The sequence below is a fragment of the Lissotriton helveticus genome, chromosome 1_1, assembly GCF_964261635.1.
Source record: "Lissotriton helveticus chromosome 1_1, aLisHel1.1, whole genome shotgun sequence".
Classification (NCBI taxonomy): domain Eukaryota; kingdom Metazoa; phylum Chordata; class Amphibia; order Caudata; family Salamandridae; genus Lissotriton; species Lissotriton helveticus.
In genome coordinates, this window is record NC_136057.1 from 1,151,809,495 (window position 1) to 1,151,829,151 (window position 19,657).

The following is a 19,657-nucleotide window of genomic DNA, read 5'->3' on the forward strand; positions in this document are numbered from 1 at the left end:
AAAGTACAAAACAATACTTCCCATGACTAACCCCTAATTTGGATCCCGCTTTTACTTTCCAGGATAAAAATATAACAGCATTACGATACGGTCCCCAACAAAGCAGTAATAGAACTGAAACTTACTAGATTGTTTTTGGGTGCATTTTAGTGAATTGCTGCCTACTGAGTGTACCTGGGGGGAGATAAATGTGCGCACTTTATCCAACAGAACAGATCATACCTTTGATCAAAATGCATACCCCAAGATGAAACTATTTGCCCTCACTTAATTTAATCAACTAGTAATATCTCAGCACAGTTCCTCTGTCAGAGTGACGCAGACTCCTCAGCAACCCAAAACAGTCCAAGACAGCATGAGAAGGCTGGATTGGAACTGGGACATAATGCTGTTTCTTTTGTAAGAAACATGTTTACAGCATATTTATGGCTGCAGTGTTCGCTGCAAACTTGAAATTCTATTCAACGTGAAATTAGAAACGTTCACCTTTTCCTCCCCAGTATTAAAATAAGCATGGGCAATGCAAATAAATCAGTTTTTTCCAGTCATCTTCCGACACAACCACAATAAAACACACACACAAACAACATATGCAAGAAGATTAAAACCGAAAACAAGCTGCCTCCTAAACAAGCCAGGCATACGTTTGCAATAACAAAACTAAACATGGCAGTGGGTGTCAGTCTTGCAACGGTTTGTAAATAGTCTATCACTATTTTAAAGTTCAAGCATGGCCGCTACATTTAGAACCAACGTGTTGCCCATTTTCAAATGGTAGAAAAATAATTCATTTTCGAAAAAAGCATTCCATAATGATCTCCGCATTTAGAGTCAGTGAGAACGTGGTATGTGGAGAGCCGTAATATCCTCTTAAAACATTAAAAGAAAAGGAAAAGAAATGAAAGGAGAATTCTAAAATGAGCAAACTCAAGGACTGGACAACTAGGCCTGATAATGAAACACACTCATGCTCAGAAAATGCCATAGAGAGAGGGGGAGGAGGGGGAAGGAGAGAGTGAGTGAGTGAGTGAGTGAGTGAGTGAGTGAGTGAGTGAGTGAGTGAGTGAGTGAGTGTGTGTGTGTGTGTGTGTGTGTGTAATATATAAATGTATAATATATAAATGTATGCATTATTTAATGATTTCATTTTATTACAAGATCCTGGAAGACATCTAAAAAGAGATTCTAGCAATAATTATTGCAGTGCAAATCTCCCCTTAGGGTTTGTCACAGGTAGTAACCAACACCAAAATCATTCTCTACAAAGGTATTCCGGCATTTTGTGTAGCAAAATACCTATCTGTAGGCTTTAATTCAGAAAAGTAAGAGTCCACTCTAATATACCCATTGATTTTAACATATGCTTTTCAGAATCAATGCATCAAACCTAATGTGTCTATTTTAACTTTTCATAGTTAACAAATCAGACCTATGACAAATTTTTTTTCTTTGAGTACCAATCAGGCCTTTAACTGTTATCAATGGCTTTTCACCATAACCAATTGAGACCTCCAATACAGAGCATATGCTTTGCCACAAGGCAACCATCGGACATACAGGCCTAACACTAAATCGTTTTCAAAAGTACCATTGGCAAAGGAAAATACTCTCTCTCCTAAGAGGCCTAACAATGATTCTGACAGAACAAATCGTCTATATCCACGGTTTGTCAGAGGGGGTAACCAGCACCAAAATGCTCATCTATTATGTCAATCTGGAAGATTCCATGCAACAAAATACCTATCTGTAGAGTAATAACAATCTACACTTCCTATTGACTTTAACATATGCTTTCCACAGTCAATATGTCGGGCCTTCTGAATTGATTGTAACTTTCCATGATAACCAATAATCATTGGCTTGTCACCATTAGCAACTTAAGCAGATTGTACATAGTGTAAGCTGTCCACAAGCAAATAGGCGGCATACAGTCAAAAGTATAAATGTATACAGAATTACAATTGTCAAAGCAAAATACTATATCTCCTATGAAAGCCTAGTAAGGATATTTGTAGTGCATATCTTGTATACATCCCACCCCCCACCCCAAAAAAAAATTTGCAGGGTAGATCACCACAACCATTGCCTAATACAGTCATCTGTGAAATTCATTGTTACAAAGTACCTGCCTACTGGCTTTAGCACATTGTAATGACAATTCCGTCCTTAAAAGCCTATTGTCTTTAACCTACACTTTTCACAATAAGTAGATCATATTGACTAGATTTGTCTTAACATTTCATAATAAACAGGTCAAACAAATGAACTCTGGCAGGCTTTTCCCAATGAGCTGATGCAGGTTTTATCCTTTAACACTGGCTTTATACTTCACCCAACATCAGCCTATACAAGTGCACATAAATTGGCAACCATCATGCATACAGTTATAAAATTAAAAATGTGCGGAAAAATACAGCTTGCATAACAATATACAACACCTCTTAACAGGACCTAGCAAGAATGATCACAATGAAACTTCTGCCCTTACTACGGTATTCTGTGAGAATCCATGAAACAAAAAACCCAATAGTAGGCTTTAACCCGTTAAGTGCAGCACACATTCAGCAGACGTCGCGTGCACTACCTCGGTAGTGCTGTGCACGTCCGCTGAACGTCGCGGCCCCGCCCGCACAATAGAACGTTCCGCACCAGCGCGGAACGTTCAGCGGAGGGGTTAATACAGGGTAATAACAATTCACATGCTTTACACAATAAATACACCAGCCCTAGTGCCTTTATCATAACATTTAATAATAAACAGATCAGGCCTGCAGCTATGATCACAGGCTTGGTATAATAATTAACTCAGTCCCGCTGCACAGAGTATAAAGTTTGCCACAAGCCAAAATGCACAATACATGCAGTCTTTTGAGTGGAAGCACACTAATTAGGCCCAATCAATTCCTGTACTTAGGGGGATCAACATGTAAGTGGAGCCTAAGCCTCCCTCTCGGTAGGACTCTGAAAGCTCTTTTGTTGATTACATAAGGTATGAGAGTTGCACTGTTAAGTTAGACCTAAAAAATCCATGTAGGTTAAGGACTGCCCTACTTCCATCTGTGCTGCTGCTAGAGAAAAATACTATGCATGATCTAGTTATCGAAGACACTTTTGCAGCATTACAATGCTGTGTGCGTGCGCCTGAAAGTTCATGCTCAGCGAGCTGGCTAAATAAACAAAATCATCACAGATGCTGGAGGGCAAGCAACATCTGCCCAATCAAAACATGTACTCCTGGCTCCCAATGTGTTGGGGCGGAGCGAATGCCCCTCGCCTGGCGTTTCTCAACATAATTGTATGGTGATAGCTACGCTGTCAAGCCAGCCCATTAAAAGGCACTAAGGCTTAGGGACAGATAACCATCTTCTGTTCAGCTGTGGGGACTCTTGCAGAGGAATAGCAAGGCACCCTTGGGCCCTAGTGCTAGAAAGGAAAATGGACTTCTGCACTCCCGGTCGGTAATAAGAAAGCTATAAATAGAGCCCAGTGGACCCCTGATTCCCCTATAGATGCACCTGTTCCACTAATGGTAGCTACTTGAATCCATGTTCATCATTTTAGAGGTCTTTCCCGCTCTCCTCTCTAGCTCCAACCCCTCTAATCTGTATCCTGATTTCACCACCTCTTCTCCCAATCCCTTCATCTCCCATCTCTCTCTCGTCCTTAACTTCTTCCTCCCTCTCACGTTTTCTCTCCTTAAAACCTTTCTTTCTCTAAGTGTTTCCTCTCTCCCCAACTCTTGTGTATCCTCTTTTCTAGCTCTATCGTAACTTGCTCTCCCCCACTTTCCTTCTTCATCTACCCGCTCTCATTCTCTCATATCTATAGCTTATCTTTTAGTCTCTCACCGACATCCTTACTTTTGGCCTCTTTCCCTTCCTTGTCCCTTTTTGGTCGTCTTTATTTTCTTCCGCCTTACTGTTACTTCTTCTCTACTTTCTTTAATCGTTTCATTTTCTATTCTTCCTTTTCTCTTTACTGTTTCTTTTTGCCATACTCTCCTCCCTAGTCCCTCTACACCGAGCCCCATGGTAAACACAATTACCGGCCACAGGTAGTGACTGCAGCAAAAGACATATTCTGAGCTGGCTAGAGGGGAGGGAGCATGGAGCCAAATGTAAAGAAGAAAAAAGGAGGAAGCAGGGAAATTCACCTAGAATGAGCAAAGTGGAAACAGATGACAAACATCCAGAAAATTGCAATAGAAGACTGGACTAGCCAAGAAGTGGAAACATAGAAACACATCAAAAGAAGCCATTGAATACATGAGATTGGGAGGGAGAAATGGGCGCAAGAAGAGAAGGGCTGATGGAAGTTGAAATGCTCTCAACAACAATGGGACCAGATGTGTGACATGCGAAGTAGCAGAAAGCAAGAAAGCACAAACAAATACTGGCAAAGCAATATATATCTATGCCTTGACCAGATACTGTGATGGTTAAATTCATTATTATTGTTTATTGCAAGCATACTTCTTAAAGATAAAAAGAAAAAAGAAAGGAATATTGAAAACATGCCACCTAAAAGTGGCAGCCGTATGCCTACAATGAGCTTTACATTTTTTTTTAAATGTAGCCCTCGCATAATAGAAAGGGCAGTTATACTCAGAACAGATACAGAAACCCTTTTTAGCTTCAGTGTACATCAGTGAAAACGTACTATTTGCAGGACTGCCAAGTACCACACATCAGGCGTTAGACTAACGCATTTCAGTGTGGTGGTCCGCACCACCGCACTGAAATGCAAAGTCATGCATATGCATAGCGCCTCCTTGGCTCTCAAATCCTAGTGCTGGCTGCTAATCATGTACCAATCATTCTGACTTAACTAAAGCTCGAGTGGAGCGTGCCGTGCGCGCTGCTGCTCCCAGCAGGCTTGTGGGCTGGCTGACCTGCTTTGTAAATGTTGTTGTAAATGTTTTTGAGCTTGTAAAGCGCACTGCTACCCATCCATAGGTTTCCTGGCGCTGTATAACTCTGGGGAACCCGTCCTGGCTTTCCCTGTGGGATGGTCCCTTGCTGGGAGTCCCCAAGGTGGAGCCAGGCATCCCTGGAATTGGTGGGGCCGTTGTGGAGATTAGGCAAGCTAATGCCCAGAGTTGCCGAGTGGAACCCCTGATTAGAGTAAGCACCGAAGCGAGAATTATCGAGTCCGCTGACCAAGGTCCACGACCCTGCCGCGTCAGGAATTGAACCCTGGTCCCGGGTTGACTCCTGCTCTCGGGCCTGCCGCCTCTAACCAGTGAGCCACACTACTCCACACAGTAGGCTGGTAAAATGTAACAATAGGATTCCACGGTGCCCCATTACTAATTGATTATATCAGGATGACTGACACCAGAAGAGAGAACGGCTGAGCGAGCGACTCCTTGCTTTGAATTGCTATAACCTGAATAGTTAGTATAAACATGCAAGGATAACAGAGTGTGGTCTAACAAGATGGCTGGGTAGATGTTGGAAGGCCCGTTAATCCGACCACATCCTGCAACATCCTAACGAACAAGTTACTTACCTTCGGTAACGCTTTTTCCGGTGGATAGAGTATCTGCCTTTGGATTCCTCACCTTGTGAATATCCCCCTGCGCAGCAGCCAATCGGAAACTTTTGTAGCTCTCCACGCCGGCGAGGTCATGGACGACGTCACAGAGGGTACGACTCCGCTCACGACCCCGCTGACGTCACTAGATCCATAATAAGGCCTCGTCGGCTTGATGACGTCAGTTCCGCCCTTTTTTCCGTGCCCCCGAGACACACGGACAGACCAACATAAATAGGCACAGTATACTTAGTACACAGTATTCAGACCAACACACATAGTGTGAAATCAATGCAATAAGCAATGAACAATTAAACACTTCCATTGAAAATTAAAAATATACACTTATCAGGTATAGAAGAGTGGACAAAGGGGAGGCGGGTGGGTCAGTGAGGAATCCACAGGCAGATACTGTATCCACCAGAAAAAGCATTACCGAAGGTAAGTAAGTTGTTCTTCTGATGGATACATCTGCCAGTGGATTCCTCACCTTGTGAATAGATTCCCACAGCAGTCTCCACTCCCGGAGGAGGGTGTCCACTCCTTTATACCAGGAAATCCTGAGGGACAGAGCGCACAAAGTGACCATCCCTCCTAACTTCGAAATCTAAGCAGTAATGCTTTGCGAAAGTGTGGAGGGAGGCCCAAGTTGCCGCTCTACAAATGTCCTCTACAGGTACACCCCTAGACAAAGCAGATGTAGAAGACTTTGCTCTAGTAGAGTGAGCTCTTATACCCTCTGGAGGTTCCTTACCAGCCAGGGCGAAGCAGATCTTAATGCAAAGGATAATCCATCTTGATAGCGTGCGCTTGTGCACCGTCCTTCCTTTCTTGCAGCCAGCAAAACCAACAAAGAGCTGGTAATCCACACGATAGTCTTTAGTCCTATCGAGATAAAAACTCACCGCCCTCTTAGGGTCCAGACGGTGAAGCCGCTCCTCCTCCTTGGAAGGGTGAGGGGGAGGATAGAAGGTAGGAAGGGTAATGGACTGCCCCAAATGGAAAGGAGTTACTACCTTAGGCAGAAAAGCAGCCCTGGTCCTGAGTACCATTCTTTCAGAATGAATTGTCAAGAATAGGTGCTTTGAACTAAGAGCTTGAAGCTCACTTACCCTCCTTGCCGAGGTAATTGCCACAAGAAAAACAGTCTTAAAAGCCAGAAGTCTCATGGGACACTTGTGTAAAGGGTCAAAAGGTGAACCCATCAAGTATGTTAAAACAAGATTCAAGTCCCATTGAGGCACAATAAATGATGTAGGAGGGAATTTATTGGTAAGACCCTTTATAAAACGCAACACAATAGGCGACTTAAACAAAGACGGCTGATCCGGCAAACAAAGGAATGCCGACAAAGCGGATAAATAACCTTTTACAGTTGCAACAGCAAAACCCTGCTGGGCCAAAGAAAGAGCAAACTGAAGAATGTTGGACAAACGAGCCCTTAAGGGGTCAATAGATTTCTCTCCACACCACAAAACAAATTTGGATCATCTATAAGAATAGATCGACTTGGTGGAAAGCCGCCTGGCAGAGAGAATAACATCCACCGTGTCAGGCGGGAGAGAAAAATAATTCAGGTTGCCCCGTACAATCTCCAGGCATGAAGGTGTAAGCTCTGGAGGTGGGGGTGTAGAACCTGCTCCTCCATCTGAGAGAGGAGGTCTGCCCTGAGAGGGAGACGGAGCGGAGGGCACGAGGAGAGGTGGAGAAGATCTGTGTACCACACCCTTCTTGGCCAATCCGGGGCGATCAATATACCTTGGGCCCGGTCTTGGCGTATCTTCCTCAGAACCCGTGGAATCACGGGTATGGGAGGAAACGCGTAAAGGAGATTTGAGTCCCAACTCAACTGAAATGGTCCCCCAAAGCTCACTGCATCGATACTGGAGACTGCAGAATGACGGGCAGTGAGCATTCTCATGAGTGGCGAACAGGTCCACCCTAGGAGTTCCCCACATCTGGAAGACGTGACGAACCACCTCGGGATGAAGCCTCCACTCGTGATCGACTGAGAACTGCGGACAGACTGTCTGCACGCACATTCAGAACTCTGGCCAAATGATTTGCTCTCAGACAAATCTGGTGGTCCTGAACCCAGGACCAGAGACGTAGAGCCTCTCTGCAGAGACACTGCAACCCCACTCCTCCCTGCTTGTTGACATACCACATCGCGGTCGTGTTGTCGGTTAGGACTTGAACCGACCGACCGCTAAGGGAAGGAAGGAAGGCCGTGAGCGCCAAACGAATCGCCCGCAATTCCAAAAGGTTGATGTGAAGCAACCTTTCCTCTAGAGACCAAAGACCCTTGACCTCCAGATCCCCCAGATGAGCACCCCACCCTAGGGAGAATGCATCAGTTATCACTGTGCCAACCGATGGAGGCAGATGGAACGGCTTTCCTTGAGACAGATCACGCTCCACCAAGACAGATCCACTGCAGTTTCTCTGGAGATCTTGACTGACTCCCTGAGATCTCCATTGTGCTGATACCACTGCCTGCGGAGGCACCACTGGAGCGCCTTCATGTGCCAGCGTGCATGGTTGACGAACAGAATGCAGGAAGCAAACAGATTGAGCAGGCGAAGGACCTTCAGGACAGAAACGTCCGCGCCATTGTAAAACAAGAGAATAATTTCCTGAATGTCGAGAATCCTTTGAGGTGGAGGGAATGCTCGACAGACAGTAGTGTCCAGTACCGCCCCTATAAACAGGTTGCGCTGAGAGGGCACCAGGTGAGATTTGGGTACATTTATCGAAAACCCCTATTTGTACAACAGCTGGGTTGACACCTGCGAATGAAAAAAAACCTTCTCTAGAAACTCTGCCTTGATCAGCCAGTCGTCCAGATAGGTGAAAACTAGAATCCCGATCTTCTGAGATGGGCTGCCACCACTGCTATCACCTTGTTGAAAACTCGAGGTGCAGTAGTAAGACCAAACGGAAGGACCGCAAACTGATAATGTTGCGACCCTACCATAAAACGGAGATACTTCCTGTGCGACTGCAGGACGGGAATATGAAAATACGCATCCTGCAAGTCGATCGACACCATCCAATCTTCTTCCAGCAGTGCCTGAAGAACCTGCGCAAGGTCTTGAACTTCTCTTGTTTCAGATAAAGATTCAAGATCCTGAGACCCAGGATTGGACATAACCTGCCATCCTTCTTAGGAATCAGGAAATACCGGGAGTAGCATGCCTGACACCTTTCCTGATCCGGAACCACCTCTATCGCACCTTTCTTTAACAAGGTCAGAACTTCCTCCTGTAGGAGACGGAGATGTTCTTCTGAGCAAGCCCCTTGGCAAGGAGGGAAATTTGCAGGAAATTCCCGAAAGGGAAGAGCATACCCATTTTCTACAAGATTGAGAATCCATAGGTCTGTAGTGACAGATTCCCAATCCTGTAGAAAATGGGTAAGCCGACCCCCCACAGGACCAACATGATCCGGAATGGGGAATCTAGGGCTGCTTTGCTGCGGTGATAGGAGGGGAGGTAGAGGAAGAGGAGGAGGAGGGCTGGCGGCCTCGTGGACAACCTCTACACTTTCCTCTATACAACTTGTATAGAGTATTCTGCTGCTGCTGTTGCTGCTGCTGACGAGGTTGGCCATATGAACGAAATGATGACTCCCAAAACCTCTGTATTTACGAAAAGTTCCTCTAGGCTGAGCCTGCAAACCAAGTTATTTTGCCGTAGCTTTGCTATCCTTAAACCTCTCTAGGGCAGCGTCCGCTTTCTTACCAAATAAGCCTGAACCATCAAATGGTAAGTCCAACAGAGTAGCTTGCACATCTGATGAAAAATCTGTAGACTTCAACCAGGTGCCCCTTCTAGTAGCCATTGCAAAACCCATGATCCTTGCCACTGAATCAGCTGTGTCTAGCCCACTCTGAATGACTTGACACGCAGCAGCCTGGGTATCATCCAAAACTTCCTGAAAGTTCTTCCTGTCTTCCTCAGACAGTTTAGGCAGCAACTGTTTAGAAGAGTCCCATCAAAGCATGGATGTACCTTCCCATCAAACAGGTAGAATTCGTAGATTTCAGAGCGATACTGGCAGAAGAAAAAACTTTTTTGGCAGACTGATCAACCTTTTTTGATTCCGTGTCAGCTGGGACTTGAGGGAAAGCTCCCGAAGACCTCCTTGAGCATGCAGCCTGAACCACTAGGCTCTCTGGGGAAGGATGAGCAGATAAAAACTCCGGACCACCAGGAGCCACCCTATATCTTCTTGCTATAGATCTGGAAACTGGAGGCGCAGAAAGAGGCTTTCGCCAGACGTCCAACACAGGTTCAAGAATAGCCTCATTTTAAAAAAAAATCAGAGCGCTTTACATAGCACCAGTTACGTTACATGAGGACAACCTTTTCATTTTTTTTTTCTTTTTTTTTAGGCACGGGGAGATTAAGTGATTTGCCCAGAATCACAGGGGGTTTTTGGCGTCGTTACCGAGACTTGAACCCAGATCCCCAGGTCCGAGGTCGAGTGCCTTAGCCGTTAGGCCAACCCCTCTCCCCATTGAAAGGCAAGAGAGACTCAACAACTGAAGAAGGCGAATGGAGTACCTTCGTTAATAAATTTGACTTGAACTCAGTGGTAGGGAGTTGAATGTCCAATAACTCAGCCGCCTTTCTAACCACAACGTGATAAGGGGCCACCTCCTTTTAAGGAGTATCAGAATCAGGAAAAAACTCCCATTCAGGTGAAATATCCAGGTGACTGGCCTCTCCCAATTCAGCAAAGTACTCATCTGAATCACGTAGTTCACCTTCTTCCATTTCCTCACGATACCTCCTCTCTTCTGAAACTCTCTGAGCCTCAATCCTGGAACGAATCCTCGGAACAGGAGTCGACGGATTCATAACCGACTCCATCGGATTCTGAGTCAGCGCCGTGCATGGATCTGATGGTGCTGCTTGCCCTGAACGAGTCCGAACAGACGGCGCCGATGAAGATGTAAACGGCGTCGGGGCCCTCGGCGCCGGGAAACTCCAAGACGGCGCCGCCGGAAGGAAAGGCATGAAAGGGGCCTCGGCATAAGCCTGAGGTATCCCCAAATTGAAAGCTAATGGACCCATGGGACCCGCAGGTGCTCCGAGGGGTACATTGCCCTTGCAAATACCCCATACATAGCATTAAGGTAATGCGAAGGGTCTTGTCCTGGAGCAGGGAATGGAGGGTAAGCAGGTGTTCCTGTATTCGAGCCAGCCGGCGCCGAAAACGGAACTTCCTCTGATGCTACCTGCTCTTCAGGCACAGCATGTTCCTGTTCTAAAGCCGGAGAATGGACCGAATCCGGTGATGGAGCCGGCGTCGGTGATCGACGCGGAGAGACTTCAGGTGAAGCCGACTTCTCTGGCGAAACCGGATTCGATAACGAAGGAGAGACAAAATCTCTTCTGTGACGTCGAGGCGTGGTCGATCTCGGCGCCGCCTCTTTATCAGAACGATGCCTTGAAGAGTGCTTCTTCTTCTTATGTTTCTTCAGCTTCGAGTGTCCCGACGCAGACTTCGAGCACCCGACCTGGATTCAGAACGAGCCCTCGACCTTCTCCTACTTGCCTTCTTATCCGTTTTCATCCTGGCCATAAAAAGCTTTGCCTGTCTCTCCTTCAACGCTTTCGGGTTAATTTTCCTGCAGCTTGGACATCCATTGACGTCGTGGTCGAAAGACAAGCACCAAACACAGTCTTTGTGCGGGTCAGTGATGGACATCTGCTTACCGCACTCTCTGCAGGGCTTAAAACCTGACTTCCTCGCAGACATCGTCGAAAGGTCCAAGAGAAACAGAGGAAAACAGGTAGAAACACAAAGTAACTACGAAGAGTCCCTAAAATCCGTTGGCGTAGACAGCGTGGAAAAAAGGGAACGGACGTCATCACGCCGACGAGGCCCTATTATGGATCCAGTGACGTCAGCGGGGTCGCGAGTGGAGTCGTACCCTCTGTGACGTCGTACATGACCTCGCTGAGGAGGAGAGCTACAAAAGTTTCCGATTGCCTGCTGCACAGGGGGATATTCACAAGGTGAGAATCCACTGGCAGATGTATCCATCAGAAACCCTAAACAGGAAAACTCTACAGAGTACCTACGCCCACGCCCGCTGATGAAGGAGACCGACGGAATAACATTGTTGGCTCAGAGAACGGCACAATAAACTAGTGCGCTTGGGGAATACGAGGGCGCTATGTTGGAAACTGTACAGCTTTGAAAACTACGGGAAGTAAAGGCAGAACCCAAAACCCGACCAGAAGAGGAACAAACACTCCGAGACAGAAGCAGCGGCTTTCGAGGGAATCTTACCGCCGTCCGGAGGAGGAGGGTGTTGGTGCGTGATTCGGAGGCCGAGAAGAAGACGTGTTCCGGCCTGGTCCCGGCGTCTGAATGCTAGAGGGAAGTGACGCAGTCGCTTGTGTACAGTCGGAGTGGCGTTACGGGTCCCCCGGGCTGGTCTTTACCTCGGGCGGATGAGCCAGAGAGACGTGTGACTTGATGTGCGGCTCTGGGGCCGCGTGTGAACGAGTCCAGACCCGAACCTGGGACTTGGATGCCGGGGGGAGTTAACGCCGCAACCTAGGGATGGCCAGAGTGGCGCTGCGGGTCCACCTCGAGCAGACGGTCTCAGGAGTAGTGGGGCTTGGTAGTGGCAAGATTGGAAGGGCCCTGACGTGAGGAACTGAAAAGCAGGGCTGGTCGATCAGCGGGCCACGGTGAGCCGACTGAACATCAGGACGTCTGGAGGGGAGGAGCATTGAACTCGCCAGACAGAGGAAGGCCGCTACACCCCACAGTGAAGCACAATCAAAGGTGAGTGGGGACTACCACTCACGGGGAACTAGAGAAAACTGTGCAGGGCCCAGATCAGGGGCGAATCAGGGCTTGCCCTGATGGGACACTACAGGCCTCGGACCCGGAGATGGTGCCGGAATCCAAAGAACTGTCACAGAAAGTAGCAAGAGAGCCTAGAGGCACAGGGCACGGACATAGCTAAACTGCTAGAGGGAAGACAAAGTACAGATAAGTAAACAATGGCTATAAATTCAAGGGGATGGGTCTATATAAATGGAGGGCGGCGCTTACTAAAGACATGAACATGATATCCTGGATGGGACCAGGCGGTCAGGGGTAAGTGCTCACCTCAATAAAGGCTGGGCTTCACACGGGGAGCTTGAGGTCCACCTCGCGTCCTGGCAAATACAAGACCACTGGCACAAGCACTTACTTCTAAAAACATGGAGAGGGATTCTAAGGTCAGCCAAATATGATGACCACAGGATTCAATACCTAATGATGTGGACTCAAGATGGTATAGAGAGTAGTAGGGTGGGTAATGGGGCGGATGTGTTCGCTTTTGTTCTGGATATAATGGCAAGAACGAGACTTGCATGACTGCCCAGGAAATGGAGGTTTGGTTGGTTGGTTGGTTGGTATGGCGTGTCTAAGGTCCCAGTCTCAAACTCAAACCTGGAGAGTATGGAGGGAGGAAATATGCATTCTGACGGGGCGGGTGGGGCAGAACGGAAGATGTATAACAAATGGCAACACAAATACTGAAGATTATTACTTGGAACGTAAGAGGAATAGCAGGGCTAGAAAGACTACATCGGATACATGCCTTCCTGAAACGATACCAGGTAGCGATAGCCTGTTTAGAAGAGCCACGCATTTGGGCTGCAGCGATCACTCGCGTGCGTAAGAGATGGAGGGGACAACTCTTCGCCACTTCGGATTCTGGGTTTGCATGGAGGCACTTATATGGGTGACACCAGGGACCCCCATCCGCCACTTGATTTTGATTTGATTTTCAGTTGGATTTCTAAAGCGCGTAGCTACCCGAGGGCGTCCCAGCGCTGTGGCTCATCGGGTTAGATCTAGGGCAAGATGGTTCAGGAGAACAGCCAGGTTTTCAATAGCTTACGGAAGACCAGCAGATTGGTTTCCCTCCGGATGTCGAGGGTTAGGGCATTCCATAGTTTAGGGGCGTTGTATGAAAAAAGACGCCCGCCTGACCGCGCTCTTTTAATTCTAGGGACGCTAGCCAGGGAGAGGATGTTAGATCTCAGCTGTCTGTTGACTTTATGTGGTTTGATAAGGGGTCTCAGAATAGGGGGGCCCTTGCCGTGAAGGATTTTGTGAGTGATGCATAGGGTTTTAAAGGTGATTCTTTCAGGAATTGGTAGCCAGTGCAACGAGTTGAGGGCGGGTTTTGCGGAGTATCTGAGTTTCGTGCCCGTCAGCAGCCTTGCTGCTGCGTTTTGGACATGTTGAAGTTTATTAATAACCAGTTTTGGGGCGCCCAAATATAGGGCGTTTCCATAGTCCAACCTTGACATGAGGCCCTGAATAAAAAGTTTCCTCGACTGAGGGGGTATCAGGGGAAGTATTTTACGGGTGATGCGCAAAAGGCCAAAGCATGTTCCAGCAGTTTTTCTAGCTTGAGTCTTGAAATTGAGGTCCTGGTCGAGCCAGATACCTAGGCTCTTTATTTCTTTTTTAGGAATGGGGGGTGTTCCCATGCAGGATGGCCAAGCTTCGTGGGGTGTTTGGATGCATTACCAAGTAGTAGAATCTCTGATTTCTCCCCATTAAGTTTGAGGAGAGACTCACTCATCCATTTTGAAATGTTTGTAAGGCACGTGGCTAGGTTTTCCTAACATTGAGCCGACTGGTTTAAAGAGACGACAAGTTGTGTCGTCGGCATACATAACTACCTTCATGCCAAAAGGTGTCACGATTTCCTCCAGAGGTGACATGTACACATTAAAGAGTGTGGGGCTCAGGGAGGAGCACTGAGGAACCCCACACTCCAGAGGCAATGCTCTTGAACGGACGTGTCCATCGGTGACCTCAAAGGTTCTATGCGCCAAAAAAGATTTGAGCCAAGCCAGAGCAAGGCCAGTGACTGCAGCCCTACTCAGCCGGTGGATAAGAATGGCGTGGTCCACCGTATCGAAAGCGGCGCTAAGGTCCAGGAGGATCACTGCCACTGATCCCCCTGCGTCCAAGATGGATCTCGCTTCTTCGACCACTGCTATGAGGGCGGTGTCCGTTCCCTGCCCTGGTCTGAATCCAGTCTGGGAAAGGCGCAGAAGGCCGTTAGATTCGAGGAAGGAGGAGAGTTGTTGATTGACAGATTTCTCCGCCATCTTGCTAATTCCGGGTAGAAGGGAGATTGGTCGGTAACTTGCCAAGTCTGAGGGGTCAAGATGAGTTTTTTTTTAGTAATGCTCTAACAGTGGCCTTTTTCCAATTGGGGGGGACAATGCCTTGATCTAGGGATGAGTTTATTAGATTGATGAAGAGGGGAGGCACTGTGGGGGTTACCAGTTTAAATCATAAGTTTAAATCATGTTCTGGATCCAGAGGGGAGATACAGACAATAACGTGGAACTGCCATCGGAGCCAAATTCGCGCCGCTGTACGCTTGCATTTTCATGAGCCACGTAGAAAAGTTCTGGTAGTAGGACAAGGAGTTTTCAGAATTTACCTCCCATATAGTGTTATGGCGAAGATGGATTAGTTACTTACCTGTAATCCTAGTTCTCTTCCAGGGGTATCCTCATCAAAGTCATAAGCATTAGAATATTCCCGCCCATGTGCGGGACCCCGGAAACACTATATTATATGTGCCCCACATATATATATATACACTCATATATAATATATATACATATATATATATAAAAACATGCAATAGCAGCCAAATAAAGAACAGAGCTGAAATATGCTGTAAAGAATTTCCACCATACATGAGTAATAAGCATTATAAACATGAGAAAACAACACAAGGTTTGTTTCAGAAACTGTTTTAATGCTCAGAAAGCAGTAGAAATTCTCATAACTCACTGGAAGCATAGAAAGCTCCCAGGCTGCATTGCAAACACACAGTCTAAAAAGACTGAAAAGCTAACCTGTAGCTGCATAGCAATAAACTGACACCGTGCCTTTAAGGCACCCATGACCCCCAGTATCCCATCATGCCTCAGGGGTGACAGTTAGGTCAGTTGTTCTTTTCGGAGACTGAAAATAAACCCAGTAACAAATAGGTTAACAATATCTCCTTATTAAAGAATGTCCTTTGCCCGGGGAGGCGGGAGGGTTGCTTATGACTTTGATGAGGATACCCCTGGAAGAGAACTAGGATTACAGGTAAGTAACTAATCCTTCTATTCCAGGGGATCCTCATCAATAGTCATAAGCATTAGAATAGAATATCGAGCCTCACCTCATCTCCCTGCGGGCAAAGGAGTAACAATACAGTAATAACCATATTAAGCCTAGTAACTACTAAGCTTGTACAGGCCGCAGGCTACCCAAATAGATTCCTCAAAGAGGCTTGTCCTACTTGACTGCAACAAAGGCTTGCCTGCAAGCTGATAAGCCAATTTAATGCAAGAGACAATCCATCTCGCGATGGACCTCTTGGCCGCTGGAAAACCTGTTCGCATTGAACCATAGTTCACAAACAGTTGATCCGTTTTCCTAATCCCTTTGGTCATTTCCAAATAGAACTTGAGCACTCTTTTAAGATCTAAGGAGTGAAGTGACCGCTCGGCTGGGGTCGTAGGATTTGGAAAAAATGAAGGGAGGGAAATGGACTGATTTATATGAAAATCAGAGATGACTTTAGGTAAGAAAGCTGGATGAGCCCTTAGGACTACCCTATTGTGATGGAAGATAGTGTATGGTTCTCTCGCACAGAGAGCTTGAATCTCGCTGACTCTGCGAGCCAAGGTAATCCCCACCAAAAAGGCCGCCTTCCAAAAGAGATGTTGCAACGAGGCCTTGTGGATGGGCTCAAAAGGTGGTGACATTAACCTGGATAGAACCAGGTTCAATTCCCATGGAGGAGAAGGATTTCGCACAGGGGGATACACTTTCTTCAACCCCTGGAGGAAGTCCTTAACCACTGGAACCTGAAAGAAAGAAACCTGATCTGGTGATTTTCTGTATGCTACTATGGCTGACAAATGCACCCTAATAGAAGCGTATTTTAAACCAGCAGTCGCTAGGGAAAGGAGGTATGGCAAGATGACGTCCTCCTGTCCTTTAGTTGGATCAAGGTGATGATCCCTACACCATAGGAAAAACCGCTTCCACTTAAACGCATAGGACACTCTCGTGGAAGGTCTCTTAGCCTCCTTTAAAATGTTCATGCACTCAGGAGGCAAGTTCAAATGTCCATATTGCAGGACCTCAGGAGCCATGCTGTTAGGTTCAACGATGGGAGGTTGGGATGCATTATCCTCCCGTTCATCTTGCTCAACAGGTCCGGCCTGCAAGGGAGTCGTCTGTGTGGACACACAGACAGATGTAGAAGGTCCGGGTACCACCACTGCCGCGGCCAATCCGGAGCTATCAGGATCATTTCCATGTTCGACCTGCAGATCTTGGAAACTACTCTCGGAATCAGAGCCAGGGGAGGAAACGCGTAAGCAAATGTCCCTGACCAATCCATCAGCAGAGCATTCCCCTGAGTCCCTGGCCGGTGGAACCTGGACGCGAAGGCGTGGCATTTGGAGTTTTCGTCGTCTGCAAACAAATCTATGTTTGGACGACCCCAGCAACGAAAAAGCTCTTCTACTACTTCGTCGTTTAGCACCCAGTCTGGCTGATCTTCGAAGTGCCTGCTGAGTGCGTCTGCTTTTACGTTCAACTCGCCTGGAAGGTGTACTGCGCCACTATCGTGAGGCCTCGAGAGAGGAGCCAATGCCAGATTGCCTGAGCCTCTCGAGACAGAGGGCGAGACCTTGTGCCTCCTTGTTTGTTCAGATAGAACATGGTGGTCGTATTGTCCGTCTGAACTAGGACTGAGTTGGACTCTATCGCTGGGAAAAAAGCTTTGAGAGCTAGGAAGACCGCTCTGAGTTCCAGCATATTGATGTGGTATGTCTGCTCCTGCGCAGACCACTGGCCTTGAATTTGAAGCGGACCCATGTGCGCTCCCCAACCTTGCAGAGAGGCATCCGTCACTATCGACTGGGTTGGAAGAGGCTGGTGAAACTGAACCCCCACCAGCAAATTCTTTCTCCGTGTCCACCATTTGATGGCATCTTTCGTCGCTTGGGAGAGATTGATGCGATCCTCCCAATGACCTGTCGCTTGGTCCCATTGATCCTCCAGAGCCTGCTGTAGAGGACGCATTCTCAGCCTGGCGTTTGGGATGAGAAAGATGCAGGACGCCATGGAACCCAGCAGGGATGCTACTTGACGGGCTGCTGGAAGCCCAGAGTCCAGCAGGATTCCACATTTCTGGCTCATAGAAAAAAGTCTCTCCTCCGAAGGAAACGCTTTTCCCACTTTTGTATCCAGAACGGAGCCTAGGTAGTGAATTGACTGCGTAGGCCGCTGGACTGACTTCTCCAGATTCATATAGAGGCCGAGCCTGTGCAGCTGGAGTAGACACAGATGTACTGGAGATGGACCTTTCAGGAGCCAGTCGTCCAGGTATGGGTAGATGAAGAGACCCTTCTTGTGAAGAAAAGCCGCCACCACTGCCATGCATTTGGTGAAGACTCGTGGAGCGGACTTGAGACTGAAGGGTAGCACCGTGTACTGATAGTGTTTGTTCCCTACGACAAAGTACCTGCAATGTTGTAGAGCAATAGGGATGTGAAAGTACGCATCTTGCCGTTCCACCGAACACATCCAATCCCCGACTTGAAGATGTGGGCATATTTGGTGAAGCGCCAACATGCGGAACTTTTCTCTGATGAGGACCTTGTTTAGAAGTCGTAGATCGAGAATTGGTCTGAACTTGTCCTCCTGATCTTTTTTGGTGACAAGAAAGTACCTGGAGTAAACTCCCTTTCCTCTTTGAGCGAGAGGAACCTCCTCTATCGCTCTTTTTTGTAGTAGGATTTTTACCTCTCTTCGGAGCAAGCTTAGTTGGTGAGGGAAAGCGCTCTTTGGAGGAATGTTCGTCGGAGGCGCATGGAAACGTAGCCTGTATCCATTGCGCAGTATATTCAGCACCCACTGAGCCTTGGTGATGCTGACCCACTCTGCCAGGTGTTGTGAAGCACTTCCTCCCACTGGAGTGGGCAACGGCGCCAGAGGAAGCCACTGTTCAGGCCTTTCCTCCTCTTGTGGTGTTAGAGGACTGCTGATGACCTCCTCTACCTCTGCCAGGTTTACCTCGAAACTGGGGTTTCCCTTGGTTCTTATTTTGGGACCACTGAGGGGTTTGAACCCTCTGTTGAGCCCTCTCCCCCTGTTGGGCTTGAAACGGCGCTTGAACTCTTTCTTCTTCTCCAAGCCCACCGCTTTCACTGTGTCCAGTTCCGTCTTCATTCGGGTCATTTCTTCGTCAGCATGCTCCCCGAAGAGAGCGGAACCCGAAAAGGGGAGATTAAGGATGCGATGCTGAGCATCCGGCTTCAGGCGCAACCATGCCGATCTCCTGGCACAAACCCCATGTGAATAGGAATGCGCCGCCAGGACCGCACCATCCGCAGCCGTGCTTATCATCTGATTCGCCACCAGACATCCTTCAGTCATGGTTTCTTCAAAGTCCTGCTGGTCTTCTTTTGGCAGCTTGGCTTTGAACCTTTCCATAGAGTCCCATAAAGCTCTGTCGTATCGACCCAGAAGCGCAGCCGCACTAGAAACCTTAAGAGTCGAAGCAGCCGAGTTGCAAACTTTGCGACCCCAGGAGTCTTGAGTCTTGCTGTCCTTGTCTGGTGGGACTGAAGAAGAACCGGCAACTGCGTGCGTCTTCCTCGCTGCTGCCACAATAACAGAGTCTGCTGGAGGGTCAGATCTTACAAATACCGGGTCAGAAGAGGCCGGTTTGTATTTCTTCTGAATGCGGGCTGGCACCGCTCTGATAGCCGCCGGAGTTAGGAATACCTCCTTGACAGGCTCCATAATCCCCGGGACTAATGGTAGTAGAGGACGGGTGATCGCCTTTTTGTGTAAGGTCTCAAAAATGACTGTTGTTGTAACCTGAGGGACAGACATTTCAATGCTCAGCTTCTGAGCTCCTCTTTGCAAGACATCTAGATACGTGCCAATGTCATCCACTGGGGAGGATCGGGACGTAGGACTGTCCGTCAAAGTAGGGGAGTAGTCCCTCTTAGAAGACCTGGTAGAAGAGGTAGATGAAGTAGACGGAGTT

The 19,657-nt window shown here is 47.6% G+C and overlaps 1 protein-coding gene across 1 annotated transcript in view; it reads right to left on the bottom strand.

Moving 5' to 3' along the window:
- The window catches only part of LOC144821747 (transcriptional regulator QRICH1-like), a 286,095-nt gene that overhangs the window by 71,838 nt on the left and 194,600 nt on the right, over positions 1-19,657 (bottom strand). The window lies entirely within an intron of this gene.